Source organism: Micropterus salmoides, unplaced genomic scaffold (genome assembly GCF_014851395.1).
Source record: "Micropterus salmoides isolate LMB-PRFRI ecotype aquatic unplaced genomic scaffold, ASM1485139v1 Ms_hic_scaffold_21, whole genome shotgun sequence".
NCBI lineage: Eukaryota > Metazoa > Chordata > Actinopteri > Centrarchiformes > Centrarchidae > Micropterus > Micropterus salmoides.
The window spans coordinates 7,014,648-7,032,871 of NW_024041262.1; positions in this window are offsets into that span (position 1 = coordinate 7,014,648).

Below are 18,224 nucleotides of genomic sequence, written 5' to 3' on the forward strand. Positions count from 1 at the left end.
GTCTTGTTTTCTTGCATTGGTGCTAGGCAATGTTTTTCATTAATCATATTGTGTATAAGCTTCATAAACAGAGGTGGAAATGACCACTATGAGACCAATATCTGACAACTCTGTCACTCTCAAAGTCACGGCAGCAGTGGAAAGTAACAAGTGAGCACAATTTTGAGCTACTAGTACTTTAGAGTATTTCTATTTTATGCTACTTTGTACTTCTACTACTTTTAACAAGCAGTCAGAGAAAAAGTACAATATTTAGACAGCTTGTTACTTTAAGATTTTACATACACAATAATAATGATGCATTGCTATAGATTAAACTGACCGACAGTGTGTAAGATATTTCAGCTACACTTCGACTGGCAACAACCTTAACACACTCCTCACATGTTAATGAAGGAATTAATAATCTAATAATACAATAACTATAACAAAACAATTCTGCATCATAATTATATGTATTATTTGTTCTTAATACTTCTGTACATTAGCCTCAGCAAAAGACTTTTACTTCAAACTAAGTATTTTTAAAGCGGAGTAGTGTTACTTGACCAGAAGTTTCCAGCCTTTTCACCTTGCAATGCCTTACAAAAAACTTTGTCTACTTATGTTCCCTTGTCACTTTTCAGATGTCCAACAGTTATTAGTATAACCACCGATGAGTGATTTGCCCTCTAAACTTGTAAGACGCTTTCATTACAATAACGCTGTGAGGTCCAAAGAGGTCAAATTATCCAATATCTCACATAGAAGGGAATAGTAGAGAAAAGTCCAAACAATGAATACAGATTTGTGCATCAAACACCCCCAGATTTATCTTGTGATTCTGGGAAGGGGGCGTATTTTTCAACAAAACTACTTTTTTTGAAGATAATTATTCAGCAAAAATCTGAAAGCAGCACTTTACTTTTGCTATTGTTATTATTGATGTGCTGATTTTCCATACTGTAATTTTACTATGTTGGTCTATTGTGTACACGCAAAACCTATTGTATATCTGTCCGTCCTGGGAAAGGGATCCTCTGTTGCTCTTCTTGAGGTTTCTTCAAATTTTTTCCATTATAGATTTTTTTTGTGGGGAGTTTTTCCTCATCCAAATTGAGGGTCCAAGGACAGCGGGGATCGTCTGCTGGACAGATTGTGAAGCCCCAATTGGAAACTGTGATACTGAACTACATAAATAAAATTAACTTGACGTACTGGTAGCGGAGTATTTTACATTGCTGTATTGGTATTTTTACTTTAGCAAAGAATCTCGGTATCTCTTCTATCACTGCCATAGCCAGTCACCATATGAAAAAAGTATATGAGAGCTCTATTTAAAAATAGTAGGTTGGGACAATAGTGAAATTCTCTGGTGAATTCAGAGATTTCCAAAACACCATGGTCTTCTTCTGTAAGATGTCATGCATGAGTGTCTTCTTGACTGTTTGCTTCAATACTTTCCCAGGAGGGTATCCTGTGAACCGGAAAGACTCTGTAAATGTCAGGCCTGCTAGCTGAGACCCACTTGTGTCTGCCGGCATGTTTTTAAAAGAGCTAATAAACCCCTGCCACATCTCCGAACGTTTTAAAGACACTCAAGTGCCAATGGCAAAGAACAATCTGACAGACAGCAAGAGGAGGCCAAGTTCAGTGACGGCCCAAAAGCACAAAACACTCACAAATTGAATTTACTGCACTGCTAAAATATATATCATACTAAGACAGTTTTGACGTGATACCACAGGGTCTTATTAGTTTGAAGCGGTGGACGACTTATGGTGTCATCTCAAGTTTTAATACACTTTCATGGGCTTCCAACATCTATCTAGCATCTGAATGTGTGCTAGTATTGATTAATAAATGAACTACATATGCATTTACATTTAGTTAGAGTTATTATTAGTGTTATTATACTCATGGTCATGGTCTCCTTTTAAAAAAATATTTATATAAAATTTACCATGCCTGTCAATCTGGGTTTGAATCTGTCCCGTGAGCTATCTGTTTTTGTTAAACAGATTAAAGTGCAAAATGGCCCTGAAATAAATCACACTTACCTGGTTTGTGTGGGTTTTGTATTTTTGACAACCTGCAGGTACCACCTCAAAACAGGGACTATATAAAGGTAAAGCCTGAGTAAAAAGGTGTCACTGAGTCCTTGGTCATGTTATCCATCTGTGAATGTTCAGGTGGGGGAGGGGTACAACCCACATCCCCAAAAAGCCTTGAGGTGCAGTTATTTTGATGGCCACTAGATGCTGATTTTGTGTGTTAATTCTTTGTTAAAAATGATTATTTATGAGACTCCACCAAATGAAAATGTTCATTTACAGCAAAGTGCAGTTTCAACAATTTGCACAGCTTTGACTCCATTAAAGTGAAATAAACATTTTTATACTTCATATTTCAACATTCAGGCAGTGCGGTGGTGCAGTGGTTTGCACTGTCAAGCAAGAAGATCGTGGGTTAAAACCCCAGTTACCCCGGCCTTTCTGTGTGGAGTTTGAATGTCGTCCGCGTGGGTTCTCTCCAGGTGCTCTGGCTTCCTCCCACCATCCAAAGACATGTGGACTAGGTTAATTGGTGACCCTAAATTGTCCTTCGGTGTGAGCGGTTGTTTGTCTATGTGTGGCGCTGCGATGGGCTGGCGACCTGTCCAGGGTGTACACCACCTTTTGCCCTATGTCAGCTGGGATTGGCTCCAGCCCCCCCCCCCCCCCCCCCCCCCCGCAACCCTGTACGCAGGATAAGCGGTTGACGATGAATGGACTTCAACATTTTACAAATGACATGAATATTAAAAGCTTAAAAAAAAATCATAAAATAACACTCAGAAAACTGAGCATTGTCACTTCAATCTGGACGCAGACTGAGTGATCAAAGTCCACAACTGTTATTGTGCTTAAATGTCGTTTTGCTTAATCATTATTACCAGTGTCAACAGTTTCATCCTGGATTTACCTGATTAGTGTTTTTGTTGAAAACACCTAACAAATGTCCCCCCCAAAAAAATCACACTGATATATTCATTTAAACCAATGGAATAGCCTTAAATTTATTGTACTGACGGTCATTAACAGACACATCAATTGATTTGGTTGATTGATTGAGCATGTTTTGGAAAAATGATTCCAAAGGCATCAGACTGGAGGCTATTCATTTACATCATCCTGTCCAATAAGCTGTCTTCAACTATAAACTGATTACTATGAAAGTAAAACAGGCCACATGCCAAAAGCTTCTGCTCCTAACTTCCTGGAAGGAAGCCACCTAAAAGGGTCTGGTTCTGAGAAGTGCAGTGTACTTGGGGCCTACATCAACTGAGTGCTAGAGATGGTTCAGTCAGGTTGTGTTAACTATAACTAATGTTTCAACAAATTATCACAGTTTAAAATGTAGAGAGAATATGTAGAGAATGTGAGCTTCAGAGATGCTGTTAGGCCTAAAAATGAAACACTGAGTTGTTTGTTTGTTTGTTTTTCAACACATACGGTATAACACGAAACCAAATGAGCTTTAACATGTTCTAAAAACAACCAGCTGTGGTGACAAGAGCAGGGAATACCAGCCAAAAACCACAGCGCTGCATTGTTAAAACGATTCAACGAAACATCAATTAACCACAATACAATCGTATGTGCTGAATGACACCAGATTTACAATGTATGGTCGTGCCACAGTCTGAAAGGTCAATCTGATCAAAGGGTCTTAGGTGTGTGTGTGTTTGTGTGTGCACTGTATGTGTGTGTTGGTCCTAATTAAAGAACTGGCAGACAGCAGTTATTTTCATTGGTCCTCTTTACTCTGACTGATCCAACCTTCACCCTCTGTGTGTAATTAAGACCAGATGCAAACTGCCTGAGAGGTTTCTCAGTAAAGAATATTGATGGGACCCCTGAGAGTCAGTGTGTTTGCGCGTTTGTGTGTTTGAATGTGTGTATCTGTCCATGACATGATTAGAGGAAAAGATCAATAAAGGTCAATTAGGCAATTTACATAGTCCACTTATTGTCGGGCATTCCTTCATTTCTCTCTCATGTCTGTTTTTCGATCTCCTCCTGCTCCTCCATTCCTGTACTGACAAGTTTGCCAAAATGTAATGCACTTGTGTAATGACAAAAACAAGACTCTGCTGAGCCTGGGTCGCAGTATTCCAGTGGACAGACAGCAAACAGCACCAACCAGGGATTAATAGCACTTTGCTGTGCTCTCGGAAGGCCCCAAAATGCACACGTTTTATTCACACATTCATGTTTTTTCTGCCGTGAAACTGTATTGTAAATATTTTAATTACGTTGACATCTGCCCAATGCTTGCAGGGCCACACCTGCTCCATGTGTCAAACAAGTTTTGTGAACCTGGTAATTAGCTGGAGAGATACCAAAGCCCTGTCTTATGATACGCTAATTTGTTTATGATTCACTAATGTAGATTATTTACTATTAATCGTATTATCTGCAGTACTAACAGAAGGCAACTGAGTGCGTGATGATGTTATCTGCCTCTGAGGTTCAGACAGTGTGAAGAGCATGCACCACATTCAGGAAGAAAAAACTCTTGCCTTTAATTTTATTACATGTGACAGTTGCTTGTTTTTTGATACATGTGTTGTGTTTTTGACGATGTAAGGTTTCCTTTAATACGTATTGTTTTGACAGTGTTTAATGTTTAAAGGAGATGTACAAATTTAGGAAAAATAAAAAAATTGTTATCAAAAATGTTATCAACAGAATGTGAAGAAATCAAAGTAATGACGTTATGCCAAAGAAGTCTATTGTATGTGCTGAAGTTAGCATGCTAACCAGCTATCCTCGGCCCTGTCCTGTCTTGTAATAACACTTTGCACCTCAAGATGCGATAGGGAGTCACTCTCCCCCTCAGTCTGCCCTCAGTCCAACAACACCAGGGGTGGTGTCCATGCAGGGTTTGGCCCCTGGCACCCCCGGGCAGACCCCACCCTAATCCCCAGCAGCACACAGTAGCTGGAGGTGTGCAGCCTGTCGCCTGTCTCTTAGCCTATCTTACGCCGACATGTGCAGAGTGTGCCGAAAGCTTCAGGGCAAACATATTCTGTGCGATTTTGTGGTTCATGTATGCACATTTAATAATTTTTCCACAGTAGTCATTTATGGCTTCATTGCTACTACACCCCTTTCTCTGTCCTGCCTCTTCTTCCTCTGCATAGGGTTATAAGGGGGTCCGTCAGGCCCGGGTGCTATGGCTGATTTCCCTATCGTAACTTCCCCACAACGCTTTCAAATCTTCTGTTTCGATCATCAATAAATTATTTAATCATACCTGTTGATTGTGTGGTCCTTGCTAGTGAACCTTGTGTTTAATATGGACATGATATGAGCATCAAGGAGAATATAGAGTGTTGTAGATCATATAGAAAGATAAATACAAAATTTGTATTTAAAGTTAACAATGAAGGGGATATTTGATTAAACATGTCCTTTTCAAAGCCATGATTGTGCCTAAACTTGAAAGTAAATGAATAATAACAATATATTCAATGTATAAGCTGAATGTCCCCTCATCCTGAGAAAATAATTACTTGAATCTTGAATTTAAATTGGATTGCTTCCACTCTTCTGAGATTATATAAGCATAGCCACAGTCAAGTAAGCCATAATGATTGAGCATGGAGGTACTGTATTGACAGTTTTTGGGTATGGTCATGTTTGGAAAAGGCAGCAGCAGGGACCTGCATCCCACAGTGATTTGCATCTAGCACTTTCTGCCTTTCAGCGGACAAATTTCATTGACCAGAAAATGGATTTGTGTATCCACATGAAAGCTGCATCCGATTCTTTTCAGAGGTGTTTTCACCCCCGAATGTGAAAACAAGTAGATTGGTTTGGACTCTTGTGTGCTTTTTACATGTTCATAATACCTTCTTTTAGCCACATCTGATAAAACAAATATAATTGGGTTCGTGTTACAAAGGCTTAATGAATCTGCAGCTGAGCGTTCTCTTTTAAAGGTTATTTTCTGACTAGGTTACACTCCTTTCAGCAGCAGAAATAACTGTAGTTAGTCAATCCAAAAGTACACCCAGACACTGCTACTGCTGCTGCACATAAATATTTATCACAAAGACTAGATCAATGTTTCAACAAGGTAATTCAGATTGAGTAGATTTTCTTTTTAATATTATGCCTTTTGTTGTGTCTCTTTGTCAGAGCATGTACTATACAGCGTCTTGCTCAATTGCACTTCAGAACAACAAAACTTTCCCTCCTCCTCCTCTCTGTGGATGTTTTTGTTTTCTATTTACATAATCTAAAAACATATCTTTCCACTTCATTCTGTATCTTAAACCATCCATCTCAATTAATGTGCTTCTCAGGAAGGAAACAACATAATCTAGATTGCCACTGGAAATTATCCAAGGGTCATACAAAGGGCAGTACATACGACCAAATAAGGTTTATCAATGAGCTGTTTTTAGGTGCTATGGGGATCCAATGATGGGCCGACTCTCACAGTGATAAGGTACAGAGTTTTGTCCCATAAGACTCCATGGGCTCTTCAGTTTGAAATAGCTGCAGAAAACATATCTATTTCGCTACATGACCTGCTGCTGAACCCTGAAAAAGTTTTCTTTTCCCAGCTGTCAGAAGGTACAACAAATATGGATAATACAGGATGGTAAATATAGTGGTAATCTGTGAGATCCTACATTTTTTCCCTCTGTTGTTATTCCTTCCTTTTTTTGCGTAACACTACCCAGAGATCACTTCTCAATAAGTTGAGGCCTCACTGTGATGTCTTTCTGTAGATCATTATATTATTTACTAGATACCGCTCATTATTTCCCCATAAAATTAAGCTACCAAACGCTGGGTGTCGAAATTAACTGCTTGCTAAGCGCCATCTGCCTTAGTTAGCCTTAGCCTACTGCACCTATCCAGATTTCTATTCTAGCACAGCACGTATGCAGTTTACAATCACGGTGACTTTACAACTCAAAATTTGCAATAACATTTGAGACAACTGGTCTTTGATTTTACAGCGAAGCTAACGACCGTAGATTTTGTCGACTGAAAAGAAAACTGTCATTAGCTTCACCGCCTACAGCTAGCATAACTTCCCCAGTTGGTTGAAAAATGCTGTCCCCTGCTGACTTTTTAGTGTTTCCAGTGACGACAACGAGAATTCTGTAAAATATGCTGTCTACATACATAATGATGCTAACAAGAAAGAGGCTAACGCTTCCAGGCAAAAAGTCAACATTCTCACCAGCATCCCAGTAGAGGACTAATAACGAGCAGCCTTGTTAGTTTATTCGTAAATCTATCTAACAGAATATGGTTTGGATGCTCGCTATAGAAAACATACAGGCAACACAGTGGTTAGGTTCATGCCTTAATATTGTCATTTTTATGTTTTCAATTTTACTTTACTCTAAACTCTGATATGCTAGTATCTTGGCTGCCACATAGTTGATGTTCCAGTCCTGGACAGGTATTTTTCTAATGCAACATGTAACCCCGCCAAGTAATGTACTTAGACAGCACTACAGCCCTCTCCCTAATGGATCTAATCTGGGAACACTGAGATGAATGAGCAGAAGTAGTCCATAGCCAAAAGGTGGAATTGTAGTCTGTCACTGTTTCAACCTATTTTGTAATATTACCAGAAAAAAAGTTGTAAGATTCTGACAATAAATACAGAACATGTTGCATTGAGTCATATGTGCATGCATTACTATTTCCTGGTAGTCTTTAGACTTGCAGAGAGTCTGGACTGCAGTGTGGCATCTTTCCTCTGACCAGTTGCTGATGTTTTCAATTAGTTTTCGGTTTTCCACCTGTGATGGACTAAAGTTCTGTTTAATATGCATACATGTCCTTAACTTTGGCTGAACAAAATAATTTCAAACCATTTTTCTTCAAATTTCAGTTAGAGTTTATATTTAAGAGATGAAACATCACAGCTTAAATTATTCCTGTAGATATACAACATATCCTCAAAAATAAAATAAATCTCATTTGCTCATGGAGACCTGTGAGCTTTACTCCACAGAAACACTATCTCATTTATTCTGCTCTCTGCCATTTTGATTAGACCAAACTAAGCCAAATGCATTTTATTGCTCTGATCTATTACTACTATCTACTAAAAACACCACAAATTGACCACATCTAACTAACTCTATTATTCAGACTCAGACTCAGTCAGTAAGATTATATCATCCACATATAATAAAATTACCAACTTAATATCATTTTGGGATTTCCCTAAATTAATTTGTAGAGCTAGGTCATTCACAAATAATGCAAAAAGGTTTGGAAAAAGTGAACACCTTAACTAACCAGTCAGTAAATAAATCATTAATCGAGACACAGGAAACTGTAGGCTACCGCTGTACAACGTTTGGATTGTTTTATAGAATTTTCCATCCACCTGCTTCAGTAGGTTTGAAAGCGAGCAGTTCTCTATTAGTCCAATCGAATGCTTTTTGAAAGTCAATAAAACATGCAAAGCTGGATTTGCTCTAATGATAGTTGATATATATTTGATCAATGCAAGCTTGTTTTTCTCTGAATCCATTCTGCTCATCAACAAGATACTGACCTATTTCTAAATACTGTGTGAGCCTATTGTTCAGTATATTATACAATTTATGTGGTGTACAAAGAAGGTTAATGCCCCTATAATTGAGGGGTATTCTGGGGACATTCTTAAATGACTTTGTGACAGGTTTAATAATGGACCTGTGCCATGCTGAGGGGATTGTACCATGTTCTAAGCATGTCTGGAAAAGATAAAATAGGACCTCTTAGCATTGTCTAAATGTCACAGTTATCTTATCTAATTTCTGTTCAGTTTCTTAAGGCCCAACGTGTTTATTTCTTTGCCTGTATTTATCCCTGTGTCCCCTCAAATGTTTAAACGGAAGCTACACTCTTGCATAGCCTACACCAACTGCGATTGCCTAATTTTCCTACATACTGAGTAATACAAGTAAAGACGATACAATTACCTAGCTTTTGATGAAGTTTAAGGGAAGGCCACCCACGACGCCTGATTAATCACCTATACGATCAACGATCAACGATGAATAGCTGTGCTGCAGTTTAGGCACTTATGTGCTCCAATTTCCCACATGGCAACAGTCAGAAGATTTTTTATGAACTGTAGTAATCTTGTAGTCTTGAAACTGTGATATAAAACTGAACTTCGCTGTAGAACAGAAGTATCTTCCAGCCTTTTGTGGCTCCATATTATTCCCTTTTGTTGTGACATGTCAATTTGTCTGTAGAGTGTAAAAGTCGAAGGTTGTGGCCGTGCAGAAAAGCCAATGAAAATGTGTAGTGTTTGTTAACACATGGCACAAGATCAATATAAACTCACAGTATCTGCCTACTTTTAGAGATTACTAAAATGCACCAGAATACTAAAATAATACTTTTGCTTCTTACTTCTTTGATTGTCTCTTTCCAGAAAGGGAGGTGTCAATTTTCAACACCCAAAAACGGACTGAATTTTGACAATTTGAGAGAGAAACATACAGCGAGAGAGGGCGCCATAAGCTACATGTTGCCAAAAATCGTAGCTTTGAAATTGGCATGGTTGGATTAGGCCACTGTATCAACATCTATTCAAGATCAAAATATTTGCTGGGTGCTTTGTGAGGGCATGGGCAAGATCTCAAATATTGATTAATCTGTTAAAAAATTATAGCTATTACAAGACACTGCCATGTTTGGATTTAACGTTGACCAAAATCTCCCACCTGTCCCTCTCATCTCGGTCCACCTGGGCCAATCTTAGCGTTACACCCGCGTAGTCATAGCAATGTGACAAAGGACACCCTGGTTATTTGAAGCGTTACTTGTCCTGACAGAACCTATAACACCACAGTAGCTTAAGTTGCTCTTGTAGATGGGGGAAGTTCTTTTGTCAACGTAATTTGCTTGTATTTCTTTGAGCCTGCAGTCGGAAGGTAGGATTTTACAAAATGAACACTGTCTGACCTCCCTGTTCTGTCTGCGTCAGCCAGGTCCTCTCTACTGAATCAATACTTTGTCAATGATTTGTCAGGTTTTGAAGTCAGTAATGCCTGGTGGACTCAAACAGAAGTCTAGTGCGCATTGAACCATTGTTGTTTCTTTCCAGTATGGGTTTTCAATTTGTTCTGTTTGTACTTTATTTCCAATACTGGGTCCCATTTGCCTTTTGTTGTTACCAAAATTTCTTACCAATATGTGGCCAAAATGTATTTTCATTTTGAAATTCACTTTCTGCCCAAGCTTTTAGCTGGGCTTTCAGAACCAGCCAGTACGTCTTGTATGTCTTTTTAGTTACTTGTATTGATAGGACGTGAGTCCCTGACTCAGCTCTGAGCTTTGATAAAGGGAAGTGAATCACTAGCTGTGTATTGTGGCCTCTAAGCATAGTTTTGCAGCGCTGTACTTGTAGCTGATGATTTTTAAGCTATAAAATATGATCTCTGGTGAACTGACAATGTTATTCACTATTATTTAATACAAGGAGATGCATGACTGACTTACAGTTGGATGATATTTTTATTCTGGTCATCATCTGGGTATCAACTGGACCATTTTCTGCTGATGTTATCACATCAGTCTAGCTTTTTCTCACTTCCCTCATAGACTTGATAAAATGTTTTATGTTTTTCTAATGAGACTGCAGGTGAATGCCGAAGCCCTGTCTTACAATCCATCTGCTTTGTATTGTCAGACTTTTACAATTGTTTCCACCCTCTTCTTGTGTCTCTTTCATCTCTTTTTGTCACTCTGTTGCTGTCATTCTCTCACTGACTTTCATTTTGTCCTCTTTATATAGGTACTGGGTTTGACCCTAATTCCACAGAGCTGTCAAACTTCTTTGAGACTTGAATACAACAAGGTGTCATTAATGTTTCACAGGGTCCACGATAGTGCCAATGATGTCACTCAGTTCCTGCTGATATTTTCTGTTCTCCCTCACCTAAAAGCTCTCTGGAACCTAGGGGCTGAACAAAAGACATGTCATGTTTCTGGACCCATCCTGAGACATTACATGTATTAGCATGTGGATCCTTCTGAAAAAGGTTGGCTGCAGCCACAAAGAGATGGTTGCCTGGTCAGCAGAAATGTCAAACCAAAGTTCCAAACCAACAAGTCTCAAGCAAAACAAAAGTACAATCAAGTAAAGTCAAACAAACAACTTGTGAGCAAGGTTTAAAGTCAAGAGACACGTCAGGTTGAACAAGTTCCAAGACCAACAAGTCTCAATAACTCAGTTCCAAATCAAAACATCTCCCAAGTCAAAACCAATATATGAATAAGATGTTGGCTAGTTGATTTGGTGTCAACTTAATTGGAGTTTGTGCGTGTTTGCATTAAAAGGGGCGTGAGTTCTGTGGAACTTCCTGCCTGTTGGCAGAAGGGTAAACAGGCTGTGTGACAGATAAAAGGGGTACTTCACAATGGAAGAAGCTCTGTGGTCCTCACTTCACACTGCAAGGTCTTTAATTCTGCAGTTTCCTAGCCATACGGTAATACAGCCGATCAGAACGCTCTCCACAGTGCTTCTGTTGGTGAGGACGGGCAGGAGTAAGTAAGTGTTGAGAGACCAGGTGAGGTCATCAGCCACTGGTGAGCAGCAGGGAGTGGTCTGCCAGTTGCCTCCTGAAGTCCAATACCAAGTCTTTCATCTTCTCAACGTTGAGAGGTTATTGTCTCCGCACCAGCACACCAGTTGTTCTACCAGTTCATTTTAAAATAACTAAATACTTTAAACTTATGGTGTGTAAAAATTGTACTTTTAAGTAGTCTAATCTTGTTTGTTTATGGATCTTAAGAGTCTTGTTAAATGTCCTTTGTCGTTGTGCGTGTGCTTGGGGTTCGTATTTGTCAATATGCTGCTATTTTGGACAGGTCTCTCTTGAAAAAGAGGTTTTAAATCTCAATGAGATCATCTGGTTAAATAAAGGTTAAATAAAATAAAAAAATCATTATCACTGATGAGGCCCCCTACTGGTTGTCATCAGTAAACTTGATGATGTTTTTGGATTCTCATCTGACACAGCAGTCGTGGGTGAGCAGTGTGAACAGCAGGGGGCTGAGTATGCAGCCCTGAGGGGCTCCCGTGCTGAGTGTGATGGTGCTCGATGTTCCACTGCTGACGCAGACTTCCTGTGTTCTCTCTGTTAGAAAATCCACATTCCAGTTGCAGAGGGAGGGAAGCTCCGTAGGGAAAGTTTACCTGCCAGTTTCTGGGGATTGATTTTGTTGAATGCTGAGCTGAAGTCAAGCACGCGGCCAGGAATCTTGTCTAGGCCTGAAGCTTTCCTTGGGCTGATTCTGGATAGAGCCAGCTAAGTCCAGACAGAGTGCCAGTTCCTTGGGGGGAAGTGGTGACTTTATCGCCGGTATGTTGTTCAGGGCTTCAAATCGGATGTTTGTCAAGAAGGTGGAATGTGGTGAGGTCTTAGTCGGTTTTGGTCGGGATGCCCTGCCACATGCATTTGGTGTCCCAGGTGTCGTTAAGGTAATCATGAATCTTTCTGGCGTACACCCTCTTTGCTTCCTGATGGTGATGGAAAGCACAGCCTTAGCTGATCTGAGTGACACTTTGTCCCCTGATATAAAGGCGGTGTCTCGAGCTTTCAGCAGGGCGCAGATCTAGACTGTCAGCTACGGCCTCTTGTTGGCGCATGTATAGATTTGAAGTGAAATTTTGTCAAGGAAACCACATCGTCAATATCACACTACAGACGCATAATGCCTGCAGTGGAAAATCATATTATACTTACTCGTGATTTTAGACGAATGAATGAGAGTGAATTGGGCTTATTTCTCGTTTTGTTCCTGTAAATTAACCACCCCCTTCCCTTTGAACTTTTTGGACACGTAAAATAGTCAGTCTAATTTTGCGACAAAATTTAGGATAAAAAAATTATACACATGGGCTACATCTCAGAAATTGACCTGTTAATGAATTATGATCTACTTCCTTAATCATAGAGGCTGCATGAATGTAATGCTGTAACCCCAGTGGAAAGAGCACATGGCAACAAGTCAGGATGAAATCTAAAAATATTCTATCAAGTGGTGTGTATTTATAGTTCTCATCATTAACACACACAGTACAGATGTGGTTTGTAGCCTACGCCTATTCATGTAAATAGGGTAACTTTGAGTTAGATAGATAAAGCAGTGGAAGTGGAGCAGTTTAGAGATACAGAGTAAATTGTCGTGACACCACACCTTGGGTAAACCTTATCCACATTTCATTGTATGGGTAAATCAGGAAGTCATAAAGTTACTTGCCAGTATAGCCAGTTACCTTGCTTCATAGCACAGGCCTAAGATCTGAGTCATGACCACTAAGTCAAGGCGAGGTCCTCAACATGTCACATGTCCTTCAAAATATTAACAAATTAAAAGGCAACATTTCAAGTGAAGTTACAAATCATTGGAAATTTTAAATAATCGGATTCATGACGTGAACTGGCTGAGAAAGTGAGTGAGTGGAGTGATTTTGAAAAGGTGATAGATCACAACATGTATTTAGAGCTGTGAACTAGTGACAGTGACAATTGTCAATCTATTATTTGCCTATGACAATGATGACTGAGCTCTCCATGACAAAACAAATTCCGTCAGCTGACAAAGACTGGAAGATGAGACTGAAAGCTCTCGACTGTCGGGCAAATTTTATTTCTAATTTTATGAGAAATATTTTTGTGGAGCAGAATGCTTCTAAATAATGTAATTTGATGAAGTATTGTGTTTGGGCCCACATAGCCCATATTTTGCCAACATCAGAGTGACATTTGAATATCTTATCAATGCAAGAATGGATACGATGTGCATCTTTGTCCTTCTTTTCTCTTTGTCTCAGTATTTGGTTTTGAAGGAGAGCAGACCTTGTATTGTAGGCAAATGCACATTACTGAAAGTCTGAATTACACATAATTACATTACGTAAGTACCAAATTAACTATAATAGGGGCAGCCAGAATTCTTAATGTTGCTCAGTCTTTTGATTGCATTGTGGCTGTGCATAATCGAACGTGAAGAACAGGAAAATTACAGCAGTCAGTGGAGAGGTTTGAGACCCATTTGAGAGTTGAAATCACAATGGTCGGAGCAAAGAACCTCCATGTGAGAGAGATGGCATCTCTGTGTGGAATGTTAGGACATATTTTATTTATCTTTGGTAAGGGCTGCATACGACATACTAATGAAAAATACATTTCTGTAGGCCACTATATAGCATTGCAACCAATTTATCACTTTCAAATCAATATTCTTATCGTCTTCTGCATAAAAGATTTTTCAAAAAGTTTTCCATGTGAATTGATTAATATTTGTACTGCCTAATCTTCTTTAATTATTTAATCAAACACAAAATAATCCAATTTTAATTAGCCAATCAATGTAATGCCATTTTAAATCAAATGGTACATGCTTGGGAGCTGTGTGCTGTTTCTCAGTCATATCAAAACTACAAAATGAGTCCATTAAGGCAGAAATATATGTTTTTGTGAAGACTGTTTATTTGAGTTTGAACGTTAAAGAGGTCACAAGCTAAAAGAAGTAGAATACCGCTGCATAATAACACTTCAGTTCATATTAATGAAAAATTCCTACCGTCAGAATGAGAAAATTGTTTGTCTGGCCACTGTACTGCTCTGCTGAGAATGAACTGAAATTAAAAATTAAAGTATACGGCGATTACAATAACACCCTAAGGCAGAATTTGATGTTTTACAAGCTGAAAAGGCTTTAAAAGCTTCAGCAACCCTTTTGTCAGTCTTCTAATCATCGTCAGTAAACCAGATCATGGTCGTGCTTCCTGACAGCCTTCAATGGATTCCAGCTTTGGATCATAAAGGTGCTCCATCAGAGCATTGGCATTATGCTTCTTATTCATCTTGGTAAATATGCACCAAGCGTGTGACCATGCAGGCCCTCAAAACATGTGCCTGCTGACACATTCAGCTCACAGTCCGACTGCAGCAATAACACAGAAGCATGTTATACACTTGTCATCTTGGGATGATTCACATTCTGAGAAATGTTTCTGCAGAGCCTCGGAGGTGTTTGCGCTTGAAACATCTTTCAGTGGTCATGATATCATCACATGTTGTCTGGGTGAGATGAGATTTCTTATATAAGTTCAAAACTTGTTTATGGAGTGCTGACGCAACAATGTTCATTTATTTATTATTATTGTTATTAATATTATAATATTACTTTACTACCAAGAGGGCGATCCTCTTGATGCGCCGTTGGCCATTAGCAGGCCATCTTAACCTATGAGACCAAAATGGAGGAATATATCGTAACATATGAGCTGTGTAGAACTCCATCAATTTTTGTTTCATCCTTCTCTCTGTGAGTACAAAGTGCTCCATAAAAGAGGAAGGGTTTGCAAACAGTGCATACAACGTATGTACTTCTTGTCCAATTGGCACGCAAGCTTGCTTACTGACAGTTTGCTAGCTCTTTACCAACTCTTTTTGGATGAAAGGATCCTATGAACAAAACGCCAGGGGGGCTGAGAGAGTTATTCTAACTTATTAGCACTAGCATGTTCCCGGCTTGTCAATTTTATTCATATATTTATTTATATAGCCCAGTATCATAAATCATAAATTTGCCTGCAGGTGATTTACAAACTGTACAGCATATGATACCCTCTATCCTTAGACCCTCAATTTGGATGAGGATAAACAACCCGGCAAAACACTCTTTAATGGGGGAAAACTACCAACTCACCCAACACACTGACAATAGTCCACCTATTCCACGATGACTTGCAGATGAATTTTGCTGTGACCCTTTTTTGTACATTTGCTTTACTTTTTTGGTTTTTACTGCAGATGTGTCCTTTTTTATTATTATTATAACACGTAACTGCTCCTGCCTCCAAGCCATGGTCAAACCCTACACTCTGGTGTGACCGTTGCTCCTCTGCCTCTAGGTGTTTGGCTGCCCTGTCACTCTCAGGTACATGCGGTTGCTGATCCAGATCAAGGCATCTCTCGCTTCTGGGTGGAATGAACCCCCCACCCACTAAAAACAAAATCACTGTCCATCACCCACCACAGGCTGAAAACCCACATTTTCAGACTCAGAGGAGAGGAGACATATTGTCTGAACAACAACACAAAGTCTCTAATATGTCCAACTACACACACACACACACAAACTGACATTCAAGTATCTTTCTGTCAGTATTTGTTGTGTCTGAATGTCTAGTGTCTCTCAGCTTTGCTGCAACACTGTTTTCAACCTTCACATTTTCCATTAAAGTAGGACTTGAATCTGTGCTCCAGACTGCGAATGTTTAATAGTGCAGACAGCGTGACACGGTCATGACGTTCACCTTTAAATTGCCCTCTCTACTCCAACACTTGCACTTCTGCATCAGGTGAGAGACACAGAGCAGGAGGGTCATAAGGGCACACAAACACACAAAATAAATACAGGGGTGACGCTAATAAACATCAAGAAGCACATAGTACAGGTTTACATACAAATTGTGTCTACAGGCTCTTCTTTGTGCATACAATCACTTGCAAACTATGTGAGCTGCATGAGCGGCATTTTTCAGAATTAATAATATAATAATACACTTCATATATCACTTATGTAAAACAATTAAGAAGCCAAACACCATAAAGCAATAAGGACAACTAGAAAATTTAGTCTAGTTTTCATTAATTTCCTGTCATTTTAGGCAAATTTTTGGCAATTCGAGTGACCCTGGAAGGGAATTGTATTTGTACAGCATACAATTCCCTTTTAGAGTATATGAATTGTTTCTGATCCATGCCAGTTAAAAGACCATTACGGTAGCCCAATTGTGAGGAAATGAGAGCAAGTATAATTCGATTCTATATCTTTCAAACACAAAATTGAACAGATCTTAGCAATATCCCTGAGATGGTAGAGGCAAGATTGGATGACAGCGCTGATATGAATATCAAAATAGAGTATGTAATCAAACAACACACCTAGGTTTCTGACTGAACACTCAACATGTTTGAAAGGTGAGAAGTAAGGACTGGAATTGTAGGTGCAGATGATTGAGGTCAATAATAACATTTTGGTTTTGTCTTTTTAGTTGAACAAGAATTGTCAGACATCCAACTTCTTATATGCCGTAACTCTCTTAATGTGGAGAGGCTAGTGGGGTTGTCAGGTATAACTGGAACATACATGTGTCTGTTTTGACCTAGTGCACTAAAAGTAAATCATGTGAGTGAAAAAAAGCCTATTGTTTTCTCCAAGCCAAGCAGCAGAAAACTTCTCTTGTCAAGTGCTATTGTCTTCTTTTGTGGTTTTGTGGCTGTCAGAGCGAGCCGTAAATGTATGTGCACACATTTATACACTGGCGGAACAGCCACCAGGGGCAATTCGGGGTTCAGTATCTTGCCCAAGGACACTTCGACATGCGGGGATTGAACCCGGGCAACCTGAGCCACAGTCGCCCCAAGGAACTCAAGTAGAAAAATGTTCAAAGCTCTATGACCTTCAGAACTGGTCATTATGTGGGGTTTTTTGTCCTGGCAGTTTGATCTAGGTGATACGCAGCACCTTTGCACTTGCTCTTGGCACCAGGGACATCACATGATGTGTGTGATACTATGTGCTGCAGCACTGCGTTGTCACCAGGAGTCAAGGTGAGCAGCAGATAAATCATGTAACAGTAAATACTTACTTTCTCCATGGAAGAGTTTCATGACCAGCACAGCGTCAAGGTTCTGCGTTTTGAAGCAGCATCGAATCAGTCACAGTTTGGAGAGGTGTTTGTGTACTTAGTATGCCAGGGGCCATGAAATGTATGTGAAGCCAGCTGAGAAGAAGGCAAAAGAATAGCTCATGACAGGATAAAAGGCAGGAGGCGTTGGGCTGCAGAACGAATAAGAGGCGTATTTGGCTTGACACTTTTCTCTACTTGCTTCACTCTTTCCAGTAACACATTGTGTGCACAGTGAAAACAATACGTCATCAGCACATCAGCAGCTACAGTCCTCCGTCAGTGTTGGTCCTGGATCTGTTTAAAATGATTTGACAGACTTTACAGACCAAAGTACACACTCATGCACCTAAGCACCTAAATGAGAAATAAAGCTTCTAGTCAATGTATGTTGTGAGTAGGCAGCTAGATTCTAAAGTCTACGATGGTATAAGGAGTGGGAAAAGAAAGAACGTGGTAAACTGACTGATCTCAATTTTAGATCCTTAAATCTTATCTTAAATGGACCT